Source organism: Miscanthus floridulus, chromosome 6 (assembly GCF_019320115.1).
Source record: "Miscanthus floridulus cultivar M001 chromosome 6, ASM1932011v1, whole genome shotgun sequence".
Lineage (NCBI taxonomy): Eukaryota > Viridiplantae > Streptophyta > Magnoliopsida > Poales > Poaceae > Miscanthus > Miscanthus floridulus.
The window spans coordinates 25348731-25367251 of NC_089585.1; positions in this window are offsets into that span (position 1 = coordinate 25348731).

Here is an 18521-nt window from a genome sequence, read left to right on the forward strand (position 1 = left end):
TTCGGGCCGCTGGCCGATTTAGGATTGGGCCCTTTGCCGAGGGCCCAGATCTAGGGCCCTCGGCAAAGGTTTTTATTTTTTAAAAAAATATTATTTGCCGAGGGCCATTGGCCAGGCCCACGGCAAAGACCCCCTTTGCCGAGGGCCATTGGTCAGGCCCTCGGCAAAGATTTTTTTTTGTTTTTTGAACCCAATTTTTTTGTGGTGCTATAATACATTATTTAAAACCCTATTTTAAAATTTGGGCCAAATTTGACTTTTTTGATATATTTCCCTAATTTATTTCTTTTCGTTGATTTTTTCGAATATTTCAAATTTGAACTGCAGGTGGATGGAATAATGCAATTTAGTGATTCGAAAAATGTTATTCATGGTATTTGGTGTATGTTGAGTCGCTATTCATGAACTCGCATCAAATTTCGGGCATCTTCTTCACGTAACATGACAAGGAACTTGTCGAAAAAGTGTTTTTAAATTATATAAAATCCATACGAAGTCCGAAAATCATGAAACTTGTCGAGTTGTCATGTTATCGCATGTGTAGGCTGTGGTAAAAATTTGAGAATGTTTTGAGCAAGTTGTGACGTCGGATGCCTAAACCCCAGACATCGCCCCGCGCCCCACCGCCCCGCGCGGCCCGCCGCAGCGCGCCCTGCCGCCCCACCACCGCGCTGCCCCTGCGCGCCGCTCCAGCGCCGCCCCGCCGACGCCGCCCTACCGCCCCAGAGCCGCTCCGGCCGGCCCTCCGGCGGCCCCCCACGCCGGCCTTCCCGCCCCCATCGCCCCTCGACACCAGCCCCTAGGCCGCCCCCGTCGCCGGCTGCTATTGGAGGGGAGGAGGCAGAGGGTGAAGTAGGAGGAAGAAGAGAAGGAGAAGAGGAGAAGGAGGAAGGGGAAGAGAAGGAGAAGAGGAGGAGAAGGAGGAGAAGAGAGAAGGGAAGAGGGGGAGAGGAGTACTCCGACGCCGCTCGACCTCGCCGGAGAAGAAAGTGACCCCCGCACCGCGACGCCCGACTCCACCGCAACCCTAGGTAAAACTCTCGTTGTCGGCCTTCGTGCCGTATGTGGTTGTGTGGGCCTTCGTGCCGTAAATTGATATGAGGGCCTTCATGACGTTGTGGTTGTCGGCCTTCGTGTCGTTGTGAATGTCGGCCATCCTGTCGTTTTTTTCAGGTTTTGGAAAGCTCCCCGTGCAGGTCTGTCGAAATTTTTCAAGGCCGAAGAAGGACTTGAGGCCCAGGCGGATCTGGCGGCTGTCGCAGCTTGTAGGAAATACGTCACCGAGATGCACCATCATGGGCGCGTCCAAGCCCACATAGACTACTACAGGTCGGTACTTAAGCAGTCCCTCCCCAAGCCTCAAGCAAGACTGATTACGCTGACCTAGGACCAGTACCTTGAGGTAGGCGAATAACATTCATAATGATTCATTTTGATATTAAGTAGGTTCAATTTCATCTTCTTATATGTCAAATACTCGATGACTTGTAGGTGATTCCCTGGTGGTGCCGATCGTATCCCGAGTGCTGGGCCATGATCGTGGACAAGTGGTTATCACAGGACTTTGTTGACACGCACAAGAGGCAGCGGGAACATCGTCTGATGAGGCAAGGTCCAACTCACCATCAAGGCAGCCGCAGCCTCCCCGGATACAAACAAGCATACGTAAGTGATTTTTTTCATTTATTTTGATGCTCAATTCTGCTTGATTTCTCACCATCTTCCCATCTTTCTCGCAGGAGGCTGCGCACCCGGGCGAGGAGGTCTCGGAGTTCTCTGCGTGGGCTATGTCCCACATGGGCAGGGCGTCGTCCCCTATCTCCTTCGACCCGGCTGCCCCGCCCCAGGTGTACTCCGACCCGAACGTGTACACTAAAGTCCAAGAGTACACGTCCTCGGTAAGGGAGATCTATGGGAAAGATTACAATGTGCGCACTGAGCCCATTGATGCAGAGACGATCATGAGGCTCGGAGGAGGCAAGAAGCACGGGCGGCTGTGGATTGCAGACGGCGCCATCGACTCCACCACTGTTCCCTCCCTCGACGCTATCCGAGCACGGAGCACGAGCTCCAGCCAGCCCATACGCTCACGGCCTTCTCTAGCACTGCAGCAGGTCTAGGCACTCCAGGTAATTTCTGTTTTACTCGTCGTACGTTGATATTTACACACCTAAATTAGATTTGCATTACTGATACATTGGAGTAAAATATTATAGGCCGAGCTAGAAGAAACAAAAAGGCAAAGTCAAGAGCAGAACGCGGAACTGACCGCACAGCTGCAGGCCCAGCAGGTCGCGTTTGAGGCCGCGCAGAAGCAGATGGCGGAGATGATGGTGATCATGCAAAGTCTTGGGCAAGCATCGGGTGTACCTGTGCAGTTTTCAGCTCCTCCACCTCCTACTCCTGCAGCTATTCCTATAAGTATGAAAGTTCACTTTTCGCTTGTGCTTTGCATGTATGTCGGCCTTTGTGCCGTTGTGGATGTCGGCGTTCGTGCCGTTGTGGATGTCGGCGTTCGTGCCGTTGTGGATGTCGGCGTTCGTGCCGTTGTTTCTTGCAGGTTTTGGAAACCTCCCCGTGCAGGGGAGGTGCTGCCGAAATTTTCAATTGAGTCTAATCTTTTTGTATTCCTAGATTACTAGATGCAATCTCTAAGTTCCAAAACTGTTTTCCCGGATTACTCACACATGCAATCTCTGCTCCTTTGTGCAGCATCCGTCTGCGGGTTCCAATCATCCCGGTAGTGCGTCACCGGCTGATCCCGCCTTTCCTTCACCACCGTCTCATAGGCTACCTTGATGAGGACTAGTGCTAGGTGATGTGGATGGACTTTATTGTAATATTTGTGGTTTATGGTTCTGACTTGTGCTTGGATTTCATGAACTTGTCGTAATAAACATGTGAATGATGATGAACATGTGACTTGTCGTTGTAATATATTGTGATTTGTGGTTCACAATTATGGTTGTGATATATTGTGAGAAAATGGTTTATGTGTGGTATATATATGTATATATATGAAATGCTTGTGTAGATGGAATGCAAAAAAACAAAAAAAATTAAATTTCTGTCTCTTTGCCGAGGGCAATGACCAAGGCCCTCGGCAAAGAAGGGTCCTTTGTCGAGGGCTGTCCCAGTGCCCTCGACAAAGATTTTTTTGAAAAAAAAAATTCTGCAACATTTCTTTGCCGAGGGCCATGGTTGGAGGCCTTTGGCAAAGACTTTTTTTAAAAAAAAATCTTTGCCGAGGGCCTGCGTGGAAGCCCTCGGCAAAGATTTTTTGAAAAAATTCTGCACCTTTCTTTGCCGAGGGCCATGGTTGGAGGCCCTCGGCAAAGATTTTTCAAAAAATAATAATAATTCTTTGCCGAGGGCCCTCGAAAACGGCCCTCGGCAAAGACTCCATCCCAGGCGTCGGCGCCGTGACGGCTGCTTTTCTTTGTCGAGTGCCGCTCCAGCCCTCGGCAAAGGCTTTGCCGAGTGCCCGATAAAGGGCCCTCGGCAAAGACCCTCTTCGCCGACTCAAAATTCCCCGAGAGCTCTTTGCCGAGGGCCGCCCTCGGCAAAGAGGCCATTTCCAGTAGTGATGAGCGAAAAGACAAACACGCTAGTGGACTTCTATGCTAGCCCCTCGGCGCTTGTTCTTTAACGAAAAGACGTCGTCCCCCCAACCTGTTTAGGTGAGGGGATCAGCGAAAAGACAAATAGGCGAGCAGACTTCTGTGCCAGCCCCTCGGCGCTTGTTCTTAGCGAAAAGACGCCGTCCCCCAAACCTTTTTAGGCGAAGGAATGAGCGTAATTTTTGAATGTTTTCAGCCATTCTTTTGATAGCTTTTCCAGTTTTTGCTTTCGAACAGACGTTTTACATTGTTTGCTTTCGCTTAGGTGTATCGGCAGAAATGCACAATCGGTATCTTTCCTTCTACTTCTTGGCTCGCAACATCTTGCATGTTTGGGAGATCCACTAGGGTGAATTAGCTAAGTTGCTAGGCGAATTAGTTAAATTGCTGGGAGTTGTTGCCTTCAAACGCTTCCTCACCCATGGCGACTACCAAGATACAAATGACTGGAGTCGCAGAGTTTTGAGGTGTGGTTTCGCACAATCGGGGATGTTACGTTTTTTTTCCTTGTGTTTGCTTGTCGCTATGAACCTGGTAATAATCAGGCGCTTCTTCCTCTCGCGCTGCCTGTGGTCTTTGGTTTACGTGTTTTCTCGCGGCATCTATATTTCGCCGCAACTAAATTTAGGTCTATACATTCTCTTGTCCCATGTGCGACATGTTAAGCTGCTGGCGAAAAGTGGCGCTTCCTTTATGTTCTCATGCCTACTCGCTATCTTCATGGCTAAAGTGATGCTATGCTAGAGGGGTTGAGATCTGTCCGTATCCGAGTCCAGATATCCAACATCCGATACCGTATCCGTATCCGAATACTCAAATCGTATATTTATGATGTCGATATCCAATCGTATCCTATCCAACATAGTTGACACTATCCGTATTCGAATCCGAATCTGGACAAAAATATGAAAACAAATGTAATATCGGTGATATCCGTCCGTATCGATCCGTTTTCATCTTCGCTCCTGGTGCCTAATCTGGCCTTCTTGGCTTCCTGTAGGGCGTTGTATATATATATAGGGTGTGTTTAGTTGCCCAAACTTTGGACATCCAAAAAGCACACAGTGTATTTTGTTTGTATTTGGTAATAATTGTCCAACCGTTGACTAATTAGGCTCAGAACGTTCGTCTCTTAAAGTACAAACAAATTGTGTAATTAGTTATTTTTTTACCTATATTTAATACTCCATGCATGTGTTCAAAGATTTGATGTGATGTGATATGATGAAGAATCTTATACTGTGCAAAATTTAGAGGTGCAAAGTTGGTGGAACTAAACAAGGGCATAGATGTTTTGTGGTACGTAAACGTTAATTCTGGTTGGTGTGTTAGGTTACAGCATTCGGCCTGTTCGCTGGTTGGTTTCTGGGCTGGTTTGGGCTGGTTGGTGCTGGTTTTACGTGAGAGAAAAATACTATTGGTTGGTTGGTTTGAGCTGGTTGAAACCAACGAGCGAACAGGGTAATTAACTTTTGGCCTTACGGCTTTGTTTAATGCCCCTGTCCTTTGCACAGTGTTCATTATTGCCTGGCAAGTTTGCTTTTTGTTAGTGGCCCCCGATGGGTACGTGGCATTTTTTATTTGAGCTCATGTTTTCGTGCGCGAAAATGGCTTCTGCGCGGCTTTTTAGTCTTTCGTCTTCACACCTATTTACGGTGCGAAATGCTCCTTTCGCTCCCGTATTTTCCCGTGCTTTACATACTTTTCGAAATGCCGGATTGCTTGATTGACTTTTAAGCCTTTTGACTTCGCGCTCTCACATTTTCGGACAATCGAAGCGTTCGAATAGCCCTTAAGCTTGATTCGTTTATCCTCGCACTTTTTGGAGTGACAAAACATTTGTTATGCCCTTGGGCCCGTTGCCTTCGTTTTCTCACATTTTCGGAGGATCGAAGCGCTTATCAGCCCTTAGGTTTGTGGGGTTGCGGGGCCGTGGCCGCTGTATGTATGAGGCGGGCGCAGGACGGCGCAACCTTATTTTGCGGATAGCATCGTCGATAGCCAAGACCGGAAGTAAATGGGTCTTGTTTCGATGGTACAACACCGAAAGACGAATTGGGGAAAAGCGAATCTTAAATTGTTCAAGGGGTATAAAGGGTCACCTCATTAAAAAACATCACACCTTTTTGCAAAGGCTTCCCCTGTTAGAAAAAAGAGTGTGAACCCCCTTTTGTTTACTTTGTAGCTGCGAAATAAACGTAAAATTACAACCCACTCGGGGCGAATGTATGAATGTTGTTTGAAGGGTAGAAGCGACGCAAGTTGTCTGTGTTCCATGTGTGACTTGCTTCAACTCCTTTGTTGAGCAATATGTATACTACTGGCTTGACCATGCTTGCCACGACGAAAGGGCCATACCATTGTGACTGCAACTTGCCTTGCTTATCAGGGTGGCGAATGATCACCATGTCTCCCGGGTCGATGTTTTTCACAAAACTTTCTGTCTCTCCAGGTCTTTGTTTCTTGATGATACTTGTCAAGATTTGCTGCGGCTTGCAATTTAGTGTTTTTTGTGACTTCGAGCTCAACGTATCGCTGCATAGGGGTGGTTGCTGCTATTTCTGTTCGAAATGGCCCCAGCTTGAGTTCTTCTGGCGTGATTGCTTCCTCGCCGTACAACAAGCGAAAAGGTGTGAATCCCGTTGTTCTGGTTTGTGAGATGTTATGAACCCAAACAGAATTGACGAGTTCTTGCGCCCATTTTCCTTTCGCTGAGTCAAAAAGTGCTTTTGATATTGCTGCGAAAATGAGGCCATTTGCCCTTTCGATTGCTCCGTTACTCTTGGGATGATTGACTGAAGCGAATGCAAGCTTGATTCCCAGCTTGTTGCAAAATTTTTTGAACTCCATGCAGTCAAACTGCTTCCCATTGTCCACTATGATGTAAGCTGGCACACCAAAACGATATATAATCATTTGCCAGACGAAGCTGATCAGAGTACCTAAGGTGATTTTCGCTAATGCCTTAGCTTCAACCCATTTTGTGAAGTATTCGAGGGCTACGGTGGCGAAACGTAAGTTTCCCGGTGCTGCTGGTAACGGGCCCACTATGTCAACTCTCCATCTTTGCAGAGGCCATGCCGAAATGATCGAGTTTGTTGGATTTGCTGGCACTTTTGCTTCTTGGCGAACATCTGGCAATTTTCACAGCTGCGAACTAGCTCTTTTGCATCTTCGACTGTTGTTGGCCAATAGAACCCCTGCCTCATTACTCTATGGGTGATTTCATGCAGTCCTCTATGAGCTCCACACATCCCTGAATGCATTTCGCCTAACAACCGGATCCCTTGCTCCTTATACATTTGAGCATTGGAGCTCTCACTCTTGTATAACTCCCCTGCTAGGATGGAGTAGTGCTTGGTTCTGGAATTCATCCTTTCGATTTCATGCTTGCTTCCTGGTTCATAAGTTTCAGTGAGGTATGCGAATATGGACGATCTCTAGTCATCACTTGAAATAGTGTGTATGCTACGCAGATGGTCTTCTTCTCTTATAGCTTTGATTGTTAACGCTTGATAAAACACATCTGCTGGTAACGGCGCCTTTTCCGCGGCTGCTTTCGCCAGCTCATCAGCCTCTAAGTTTTCGCTTCTCAGGATGTGGCGAAATGAGAATCCAGCGAAATGCTTCTTCATTCTTTTTACTGCCGCTAAGTACTTGATTAGCTTAGGTTCTTTTGTGGTGAACTCCTTTTCGACATGTCCCAGTACAACTTGCGAGTCTGTCTTGACTACACATCTGCGAACACCGAGCGCCCTAAGCTTTCGCAGTCCCAACAGTACTGCCACGTATTCGGCTATGTTGTTGGTGGTGAGGAACTCCAATCTGCCTATGTAACGAAGCTTCGGCCCATTTGGCAGCGTTAAGATTGCTGATATTCCTGCGCCAGACATTCCCCATGCTCCGTCGTAGTGTACTGTCCATGTTGGCTTTGTCAAACTGTAATGTTGTGTCGAAAGCTGTTGGTGTCCGGTCCGCAATGAAGTCTATGCGTGCTTAAGATTTGATTGCTGATTTGTGCTCAAAATTGACTACGTATTCGTTCAATTCGGTGGCCCACTTCCCGATTCTGCCTATGGCTTCGCTGTTGCGAAATAGTGCTTCGAGAGGTTGCGCCGATAGGACCTTAATGCGATGGGCCTGGAAATAGTGCTCCAGCTTTCTTGATGCCATGACCATGGTATACGCTATTTTTTTCTAGCTCCGAGTAATTCAGCTTTGCTCCGGACAATGCCTCCGAGACAAAAATATATGGGGAACTGTTTCATTTTATTTTCGTGCTCCTTCTCTTCGACTAATACCGCACTAACAGTAGTGGGCGAGGCTGCCAAATATAATAGCAAGGTGGCTGAAGGCGAAGGCTTGGCCAATGTTGTTAACTTTGTCAAATAGCTTTTGAGGTCTTCGAAAGTTTGCTGTTGTTCTGGTCCGCATTCAAAATGTTCAGTGTTTCGAAGAATCCTAAAAAATGGCAGGCCTCTTTCCGCCAATCTCGCGATGAATCTGTTCAATGTCGCGAGTCTTCTAGTTAATCTCTGCACATGCTTCCTGCTTGTTAGTGGTTTCATGTTTACTATTGCTGCTATCTTTTCTGGGTTCGCCTCAATACCCCTGGCTGACACCAGACAACTAAGCAGCTTCCCTTTCTTGATGCCAAATATGCATTTGTCGGGGTTTAGCTTAAGGCCACTTTTTGTCAAGTTCTCGAATGTCTCCTGGAGATCTTGGATGTGTGTCTCCTTCTTGTCGCTCTTTATGACGATATCATCGACGTAAGCAACCAGGTTTTTCCCTTTTTGTTTGCCAAATACTTCATCTGTCATTCTAGAGAAAGTTGGGCCAACATTTCACAATCCTTCTGGCATTCGCCGATAGTAGTACGTGCCGCCAGGAGTGATAAAACTCGTTTTTCTTCGTCTTTAGGATTCATCCAAATCTAATGGTAACCGGAAAAATAGTCTAGCAAACTCATCATTACGCATCCTGCAGCGATGTCAACCAGATTGTCGATTCTGGGTAGCGGGTATGGGTCTTTTGGGCAGCACTTGTTGAGATCGGTGAAATCCATGCACATTCGCCACTTTCCATTTTTCTTTCTGACCATGACGACATTAGCCAACCACTCTGGGTATTGCACTGGCTTGATTACACCAGCGTCCAGTAGCCTATGTACTTTAGCTTTTGCCGCATTTGCTCGCTCTGTGGACATTTTTCTCAACTTTTGTTTTCTTGGTTTCGATCCTTGAGCCACATTCAGACTGTGTTGTGCCAACTCCCGGCTGACTCCCTGCAAATCCTTTGCGGACCAGGCTAAAATATCTTTGCTTTCATGAAGGAAATCTATTAGTCGGTCTCTTTCCTCTTGTGCGAGATCAGTGCCTATGTGTATGCACTTTTTTGGCGTTAGTTTAGACAGGGGAGTTTTCTCTGTGTCCTCCGCTGCTTTTGCCCTTGGGCTAATGATGTTTTCGCTTCTTGCCTCATTCGCACTTGGCTTCTTTGTCACCTCATTGATGAGACTGTAACCTGGTATTGGTTTGTCTTTTATTCGCCTGGATGCAACTTGATCCCCATGCACAGTGATTATGTCGAAAGGTGTTGGCATTTTCATGCACAAGTAGCTCTGCTTTATCACCACCTCAAACCTATTTAGCACACCTCTGCCGAAGATAGCAGTGTAGGGGTAATCCATGTTGACTATGTCGAAGGTTATTGTTTCGGTGTGGACCCTTTCACCCTCGGTGAATGATACAGGTATGGCTTTCTTTCCTAATGCATCAATCTTTTTCCCGCCGAAACCATATAGGGAGTTTGCGGCCGGTTGTAGGGTCGAGATGGAGGACTAGAGGGGGGTCAATAGTCCTTTCTAAAAAATTAAACGTGTCGGCTAGCCGATACAAGTGCGGAATTAAAACTATCGGTCTAGCTAAGACTACAACCATCTATCTATGTTCTCTAGCACCTTTCAAAGATCCTAATTACGTAACTAAGGTGCCGAGCTAGCTAGAGCTCACCTAACCAATTCTAGGAGCAAGGTCACACAAACCTATGCAACTAGTACTTTGCCAACCGGGGGAGCTTTTACACACTCTAGTAAGCAAAAGCACAAAGACACCTAAGCTCACTAGCAATGCTCAATAACAAAGCTACACAAGCCAAATTATAGAGCGCAAATTACTTAGCTACACAAACTAAGCAATGTGACTAACAAGGTCACTAAAACCAAATTAGCCACACAAGGGAGCTACTTCTATGCTACACAAGCAAGAAGGTAACTAGCCAACTACACAAGTAAACTAATTACAAGAGCAACTACACAAGCACAATGTATTATGAGTAATTGCACGCTTGTGTAAGGGGATTGTAAACCAAGGGAAGACAAGGATGACACGATGATTTTTATCCCGAGGTTCACATGCTTGTCAACACGCTAGTTCCCGTTGAGACAAGCTCCAAAGTTGCCAACACTTCTATTTATAGCCCCATGGGCTAAACTAGCCGTTACCCCTTCACTAGAGGCAACTCGAGGTGATCGGACGTGTTGGTCAAGATGACTGGATGCACCCGGCCAGCGTCCGGTCGCTGCGATCGCACCACGTGGCCTCCATGTTCAACCTTGGCCATGCGATCTCAACGGTCACTAACACCACCACAATGGTCAAGTGATGACCGGACTCATAGGAGCATGATAGGACGCAGCCACGCGCGTCAGATCCTCGCAAGCTCGCTCACGTCAAGAAATCGACCGGACGCGTTGATCCCTCCTTCTGATGTTGCGCCGCGTGGAGTCAGGTCGACTCTAGAGAGGCAAAACCATGAACTGACGCGCCCAGTCCAACGTGACCTGACATGGTCAACGTCCGGTCCTCTCTGGTTAGCCCACCAATGCCACGTCACCATATGTCACCAACGAACGGAAGCAGGAGCACCGCGTCCGGTCACTAGCAGGCGCCAGCGTTCGGTCATCAAGATCGAGACCGCGCCTCTCAGCCTACACTAACCGAATGCGTAGGTCCTACTGAGGCCTGCGTCTGGTCACTTCTAGTGACCTCCTTTTGCCTTTGTTTCTTCACAGAGTTGATCCACTTCAACTCCAACTTCTTCTCCTTTGCAAATGTGCCAACACCACTTAGTGTACAGCACCTTGTGCACGTGTGTTAGCTTTTTACAAACATTTTTAAGGAGTTAGCCACTCAACTTGCCACGCCACTCGATCCTAGCAATGATGCAAAGTTAGATCACTCGAGTGCACTAGATGACCGATATGCAAACAAGTTTGCCCCTCTTGATAGTACGGCCATCTATCCTAAACCTGGTCATAAACTTCTCTACACACCTACGACCAGTAAAATGAAATGCCCTAGATTATACCATTGCCTTGCGCATTCCATTCCAACTCCTTCGATGTTGATGCAACACATGCACCAACTTGATCGACAATGATATGATCCACTCCATATCATCATGTGACCATATTGGTTCATCGATCTTGACTTCACTTGCTCTTCACCGTTGCTTCAGTCATTGGCACCAAGTCATCACTCAACTTGCCCTTCACACTTGCAACCGGTCCATCGAGCCAAGTCATGTCTTGATCTTCTCCACCTTGATCACATGACTCAATGTCATGTCTCATGTGCAATGAGCTCCTTCATCACATGTGTGAGCTTTGCAACATCTCTGAGCCATTTCACCTCCATGGCATATGTTGCTCACACACATGTACCTGTGGACTAATCACCTATGTATCTCACATTAAACACAATTAGTCCACCTAGGTTGTCACCCAATTACCAAAACCAAACAAGGACCTTTTAATCTCTCCCTTTTTGGTATTTGATGACAACTCTACAAAGATATGGAAATTAAGCTCTTTTGGATTCATGTTGCTTGCCCAAGCAATTTTACCATGTGTAAATGATTTTGGACAAGTACCACAAACCCAAATTAGTAGTATTAGCTTTCCCTACATATGTGCTAGAGTGTTTGGTTTGAAGCTCGCACATATGCATAGATTGGAATTGTGGGAGAGTAACTACTACCAATGATGCTACGGTGTAAAAAATAAACCTTTGAAGCGTGATATCAATCAGAGTTGCACTTTTAACACGATCCTTAGCACCATGAGTAGCTAGACAACAAAAATACTAGAAACCCCATGAGATCAACATTATAAGTAAGGTTCTACTGCCACATGTAGAAATACAAGTCTAGCTACCATCCTATGCATGCTAGTTATCAAGTCATCATTCAAGTTCTACAACTAGCATACACCACACAAGCATGCATATCAAATTTAAAAACTTATGCAATGCAAGCAAGCACATGACTATGCACATATCAAATATAATCAATCAAAAGTTCATGAGCTTGCTCCCCCTACTTGTGTGCTTCTCTTGTTCAATATTTTTTATCCCTTCACATTCTTCCATGTTGCTCCCTCTTTGTCCATGTCCATGTCCAAATCCAACTTCCCATGATATCTTTGTCTCAATCTCTCCCAAAGCTTTTCATATCTTTGTATAATCTCTCCCCCTTTGTCATCAATTTCCATAAAAGGTGTGCTTCTTATTGATGCAAAGGCTTGTATTTGGGGTAGATGGTTGACACTTGAATCATTATTTTTGATGGACACCTCTTGTATAGCTCTTTAGACACCATGTGTAGGATCTTGTGACCTTGATACCAGTTGTAGTGGGGCTCCTCCCCCTATGTACAAGCATGGGTCATAATACTTGAGAATCTTGAACTTGTATACCACTTGTTGATGAGGGATGCATTCTTCACTTGATGATCACTTAAAGTTGAGGATCACTTGTGGAACCACCTTCTTGTATTATTGATACTACATGTAGGAATGTGATCCACTTGTATGATTGATTTGTCAATGAAACCATTTCTTGAACATTTGCTATCTTCATGAGTACCATTTGTAGGATATCACTTGTAAGTTGATCTAGACATCACTTGTGAATACCACTTGAAAAATTAATTGAGTCTAGATTCTACTTAAAACAATCAAACTAGATATCCATTTGCATTGTTGTCTTGTTCTTATACTCTTGTTACTATCATGAGCTTCTATGTTTGACTTGAACTAAATTGATTTGCCTAAGCTTCTAAGTCCGGTTTGAACCAATGACAAGCTTCTTCACTCCTCTTACAAGGGTTATCTTGCCAATGTTGTACTTGTCACTTGTTAGCAATCCAAAATAGATCAAGTAATTTGAGTTCACTAGCTCATGAACAAACTTATACACATACCACTAGATCAACTAATCATTCAAGCAATAGTGGTAGGCTATGAATTTTAAAATTTCATTTGTTATGCATGATCCTATAAGCATGTACTATATGCACTAACCGCATACCAGTAAGTGATGAAAACGATCATGCACATTACAATGATACCTTTGCTATCTTGGAGTAGAGGATAGTCATTAGTTTCCAATGAAGCTCTGTAATAGCAATATGAAGTCCAATTATAAGCTTAGTGAAGACCAATCATCATAGATGGAGTCCATTCTTCACCCATATGATTTGAGAACCACTAATGATCATGTGCACTTTCTTGTTGTGGTTGGCTTGCTTTTTTATTTCATCTTTGCTTGCATGAGAGCATCAATGTGAGAATACCACTTGAAATATCATGACTAGCTCTCTTTTGGGTGTTGCTTGCTTTTCTAGATCAACCCTTTTGATTGCTTCAACTAAGCATCTCAAATGTTCTTTAGATCACCACTTCCATGTTAGCCTTCCAAGTACCACACTTGGTTTACCTACAAAAGGAGGCAATCCCCTACACTAGGGAGAAGTGACCTCTCTCCAAAGAACCATTGTTGATACCCAATTGAAATGACTTGATTGATTGATTCAAGTGATGGACTTAACTTGATGGGTAATCTTGAATCCTTCTTTAAGTCCTTTTCTTTCTTCTTGTTTAATTCCTTTTCTTTCTTCCAAATGATCTCCAATTGTCACTAGAACTTAAATATTATCTTCATCTTGAGTTTGATCTTGATCTTCCAATTTGAGTACTAAATGTGTGTCACATACACTCCACAATTAAATGACCTTGTACTCATTACTTGTCATGTTTTCAGATCAATTCAAAACCAAACTTAGGCACCTCAACCACTTATAAATATGTTTCTAACTTGAGGACCTTTCAATCAAAGTGACTCTAGATCAATCCAACATTTGTTACTTTTCTGGCAGATTCTGTACCCTTCAAAGATAAATCCATAACTCCCAAAGTACAGATCCAAATACCACAAAATTTAGTAGAGATGTGCCTAACTAAGTCATCCAGAAGCTGAAAAAATTTGAGCTTCATTTGACCTCTAGAATGCTACCAGATTTCAAATCTTCCACCACTACTACATGCTGAAAACTGATGCACTATAGCTGACAAGATCTACTCCAAAATCAAACAATTTCTTATCCAATTCTCATAACAATTGTACAACAACTAATACCATAAGTCTAGAGCATGCATACCAAATTTCAAGCCAATCCAAATAGATTTGATCACTCAAACTCAGACTTGATCTCAGCTAGCTCAGTTTTTCAATTTTGGACAGATTTCAATCAATTGAGCTATACTTCATCAAATGTGAATCAAACTTGAAATTAACTTGTTTGAATACTTTCACAAGACATATATCCATTCAATCCACTTACTCAACGTCATCTCATAAATTTATCCAACACAAATTAATCCAAACTTTTACTAAGTTATTTATCCATTCAAACATCTCATAGCAAGCAACATTGCATATTTATCCAATTCAATCAACTCATATGCACTCAAATGAAATGATCAACTAGAGATATACCTTGGTTAGCTCATGATCATCCATACCAAGCTTCAAATCAAATATTTTTGCAAGCCATCAAATATAGCCAATAAATCATCCACAACTTGAATATGGCACTTGTATGTTGATAGCATTTGGACTTCACTCAATTTTCACTTGGGATTGGGTTTAGATGTGCACTAAGCTTTGTAACTTGATTCAACACATGATGAACAAAGAGAAACCCATTGAATCAAGCCTCCAATGCCTATGGTACCTATAAGCAATCATCCACTTTTTGATGGTACCCAAACTAGTTTGGGTCCTCTCAAGTTAGGTACAAAATACTTAGGTATAGCCTTAGTATGAATAGCAGTATGTTTTGCAATTACAAACAATGAGGTGCCATTGCCATCCTTTCTAAGCATATCATGATCATCAATTGAAATGAGCTTAGAATTTTTACCTAGGGGACATAAATGTGTCATGTGTCCCCTTTCTCGGCATGAGTAGCACTTTCTTTTTAGTTGAACCTTCTCTTCTTGCTCATGTGGTGCTTCTCATTGCCTTGCTTCTTCTTGTTTGTTTGAGTCTTTTTCTCAAGCTTGTTTGGACAACCCGAAGCTAGGTGGCCCAAATCTTCACACTTGAAGCACTTGATGTGAGCCAATTCCTTCTTCTTATCTTGAGTCTTGCTCATCATCTTGGCATATTGATCTAGCATTGGATGCCTTGCCTTTCCACCCCTCCTTGTTTTCTTCATCTTTTTCTTCCAGTCACCACCATATTCATGGTTGATCTTAATTTGCTCTTGGGGTGTCTTCTCTTGCTCATCTTGTGGCTTTGGTTGAGGCTCTTTTTGTTGCTTCACCAATTGCTTGGTTGGGCACATTGAGGTAAGGTAACCCCAAGTGCGGCACTTGAAGCACTTCACATGCTTGAGCCTCTCTTCTTCTTTCTTTAATTTGAGCTTTTCTTCATTTGGGCAGCCATTTGCAAGATGTCCCACTTCATGGCACGTGAAGCACATGAAATGAGATAGCCTCTTTTGTTCTTACTTATTTATCTTTCTTTCTCTTTTTCTTTCCCCCTTGGTCTTGCTCTTGTTGAATCTAAGGTCACTCTTGTCACCGAAGTTTCTTTGAGTCTTCATCATGTGCTCAAAGGTGACTCTTGAGTTGTAGCACCTCTCTAACTTGTTGCTCAAATTCTTCACTTCATTTTTGAGCTCATTATTCTCCTTCAAAATGTTAGTTTCACAAGACATAGAGGAGGAACAAACATCTATGAAGAACATGGCATATCTAGCAAATCATAGCAGGAGGTGGATACATGCTTCTCGCCTACATCACAAGGGTTAGCAACATTGTGTGATTGATCATTTGACCCATGTGATGAGCTCTTACTAGTTTTAATTTCTTCATTAGAAAGCTTATTAGTGAGAAAAGCATGGTCTTGTACCAAGTTATCATGAGCAACACTAAGTTCCTCATGAGCCAATTTTAGCTCCTCATGTGAACAACTAATGACATAAAGTAGATGCTTTTGTTGTTCACATGTGTTCTTTAGAAATGAGTTTTCATTTTCCAATTTACTTGTTTTAGCCATCTCATTTTCTAAAGCTATGTTCATGCTAGCAGGTCTACCCACAAGCTCATCATATGAATCATGACCAATTACATTGCAACTTGATACCTTAGTGTCACATTGTGACATGAGGCAATGAAGAGGTGTTGGAGAGCTTGTTGTAGAAATATCATCTGGGCATGAACAATCATCATCACCATCAAGTGTGCATGGGGTAGCATCATCATTTGCATCACTTGAGGCATCATCATCAACCTTGTCAAGTGAGCTTGTAGTAGATTAATTATCAACATCATCACTTGACCATGAGGTAAAGCAATCTTCCACAATCACCAAATTGTGGTCATGCTCAACACACTCATGTGCCTCCTCCTTGGGCTCCTCTTTCTTGAACTTGCCATCATCCCATGTGGAGGAATCACTGAAGTTGTGCTTGATTGATTCCCATATTTCACGAACGGTTCCCACATAGTTTATCCTTTTCATCAAATCAAAGCTCAAAGCATCTATTAGATAACAACAAGCATGTGCATCAAGTTCAAAGAGAACTTTTTGAGCTTTGGTTAGATTTCTATGGTTCAAGACATGAGTGAGACCACTAGTGATAATCCACCAAAACTTAGGTCTCTTTGCACAAAAATAATCAAGCATGTGATTTTTCCAAAGTGTAAAGTTTGTGCCATCAAAAATATATGTCTCACAATCACCTAGCCCACTAGACGTCAATCTCTCGGGTCGGTGAAGATCACAATGAGAGGCCTAGCTCCAATACCACATGTACGGTCGAGATGGCAGACTAGGGGGGTGAATAGTCCTTTCTAAAAAATTAAACGCGTTGGCTAACCGATACAAGTGCGGAATTAAAACTATCGGTCTAGCCAAGACTACACCCCTCTATCTATGTTCTCTAGCACCTTTCAAAGATCCTAATTACGCAACTAAGGTGCCGAGCTAGCTAGAGCTCACCTAACCAATTATAGGAGCAAGGTCACACAAACCTATGCAACTAGTACTTTGCCAACCGGGGGAGCTTTTACACACTCTAGTAAGCAAAAGCACAAAGCCACCTAAGCTCACTAGCAATGCTCAATAACAAGGCTACACAAGCCAAATTATAGAGCGCAAATTACTTAGCTACACAAACTAAGCAACGTGACTAACAAGGTCACTAAAACCAAATTAGCCACACAAGAGAGCTACATAAGCAAGAAGGTAACTAGCCAACCACACAAGTCAACTAATTACAAGATCAACTACACAAGCACAATGTATTATGAGAGTAATTGCATGCTTGTGTAAGGGGATTGCAAACCAAGGGAAGACAAGGATGACACGATGATTTTTATCCTGAGGTTCACATGCTTGCCAACATGCTAGTCCCCATTGAGACAAGCTCCAAGGTTGCCACCGGTTCTCTTGCTAGTGGTAACCCGCAAGTCACACTCTCCCACGTGGAGTGCTTACCACAAGCTCTAGCACATGACCCAGCCAGACCACTTGTCGCCTTTCGCATCTCGCTTTACTAGAGTTGCTCTTTGTGGCTCCCGTGGGGTGAGCACAATCCCCCTCACAAATCCTCCTCCGGAGCACTACACAATCTTCTCACGTGCTTCAATGGAGTCACAAGCCAAGCCATCTAGGAGGTGGCAACCTCCAAGAGTAACAAGCACCACTGTCTTGCAACTTGATAACCTAGTGTCACTCGATGCAACCTCATGATGCAATCGTACTAGAATCGCTCACTCACTCGATTGGATAAATACTATCAAGCTCAAGTGAGTTAGAGGGCTCCCAAGCACACCTACACAAGACACCAAGGCTCAAGGGTGCTCATCTAGCAGCCAAAGGATGGCCAACACTTCTATTTATAGCCCCACGGGCTAAACTAGCAGATACCCCTTCACTAGAGGCAACTCGAGGTGACCGGACATGCTGGTCAAGATGACTGGATGCACCTGGCTAGTGTTCGGTCGCTGCGATCGCACCATGTGGCCTCCACGTTCAACCTTGGCCATGCGATCTCAACGGTCACTGACACCACCTCAACGGTCAAGTGACGATCGAACTCACAGGAGCAAGACAGGACGTAGCCACGCGCATCAGGTCCTCGCAAGCTTGCTCACATCGAGAAATCGACCGGACACGTCGATCCCTCCTTCTGATGCTGCACCGCGTGGAGTCAGGTTGACTCTAGAGAGGCAAAACCGTGACCTAATGCGTCTGGTCCAACGTGGCCTGATGCGGTCAGCGTCTGGTCCTCTCTGGTCAGCTCACCAACGCCACATCACCATACATCACCAACAAACAGACATAGGAGCATCACGTCCAGTCACCAGCAGGCGCTAGCGTCCGGTCAACAAGACCAAGACCATGCCTCTCAGTCTACACTGACCGGACGCATAGGTCCTGCTGAGGCCTGTGTTCGGTCACTTCCAGTGACCTCCTTTCACCTCTGTTTCTTCACCGAGTTGATCCACTTCAACTCCAACTTCTCCTTTGCAAATGTGCCAACACC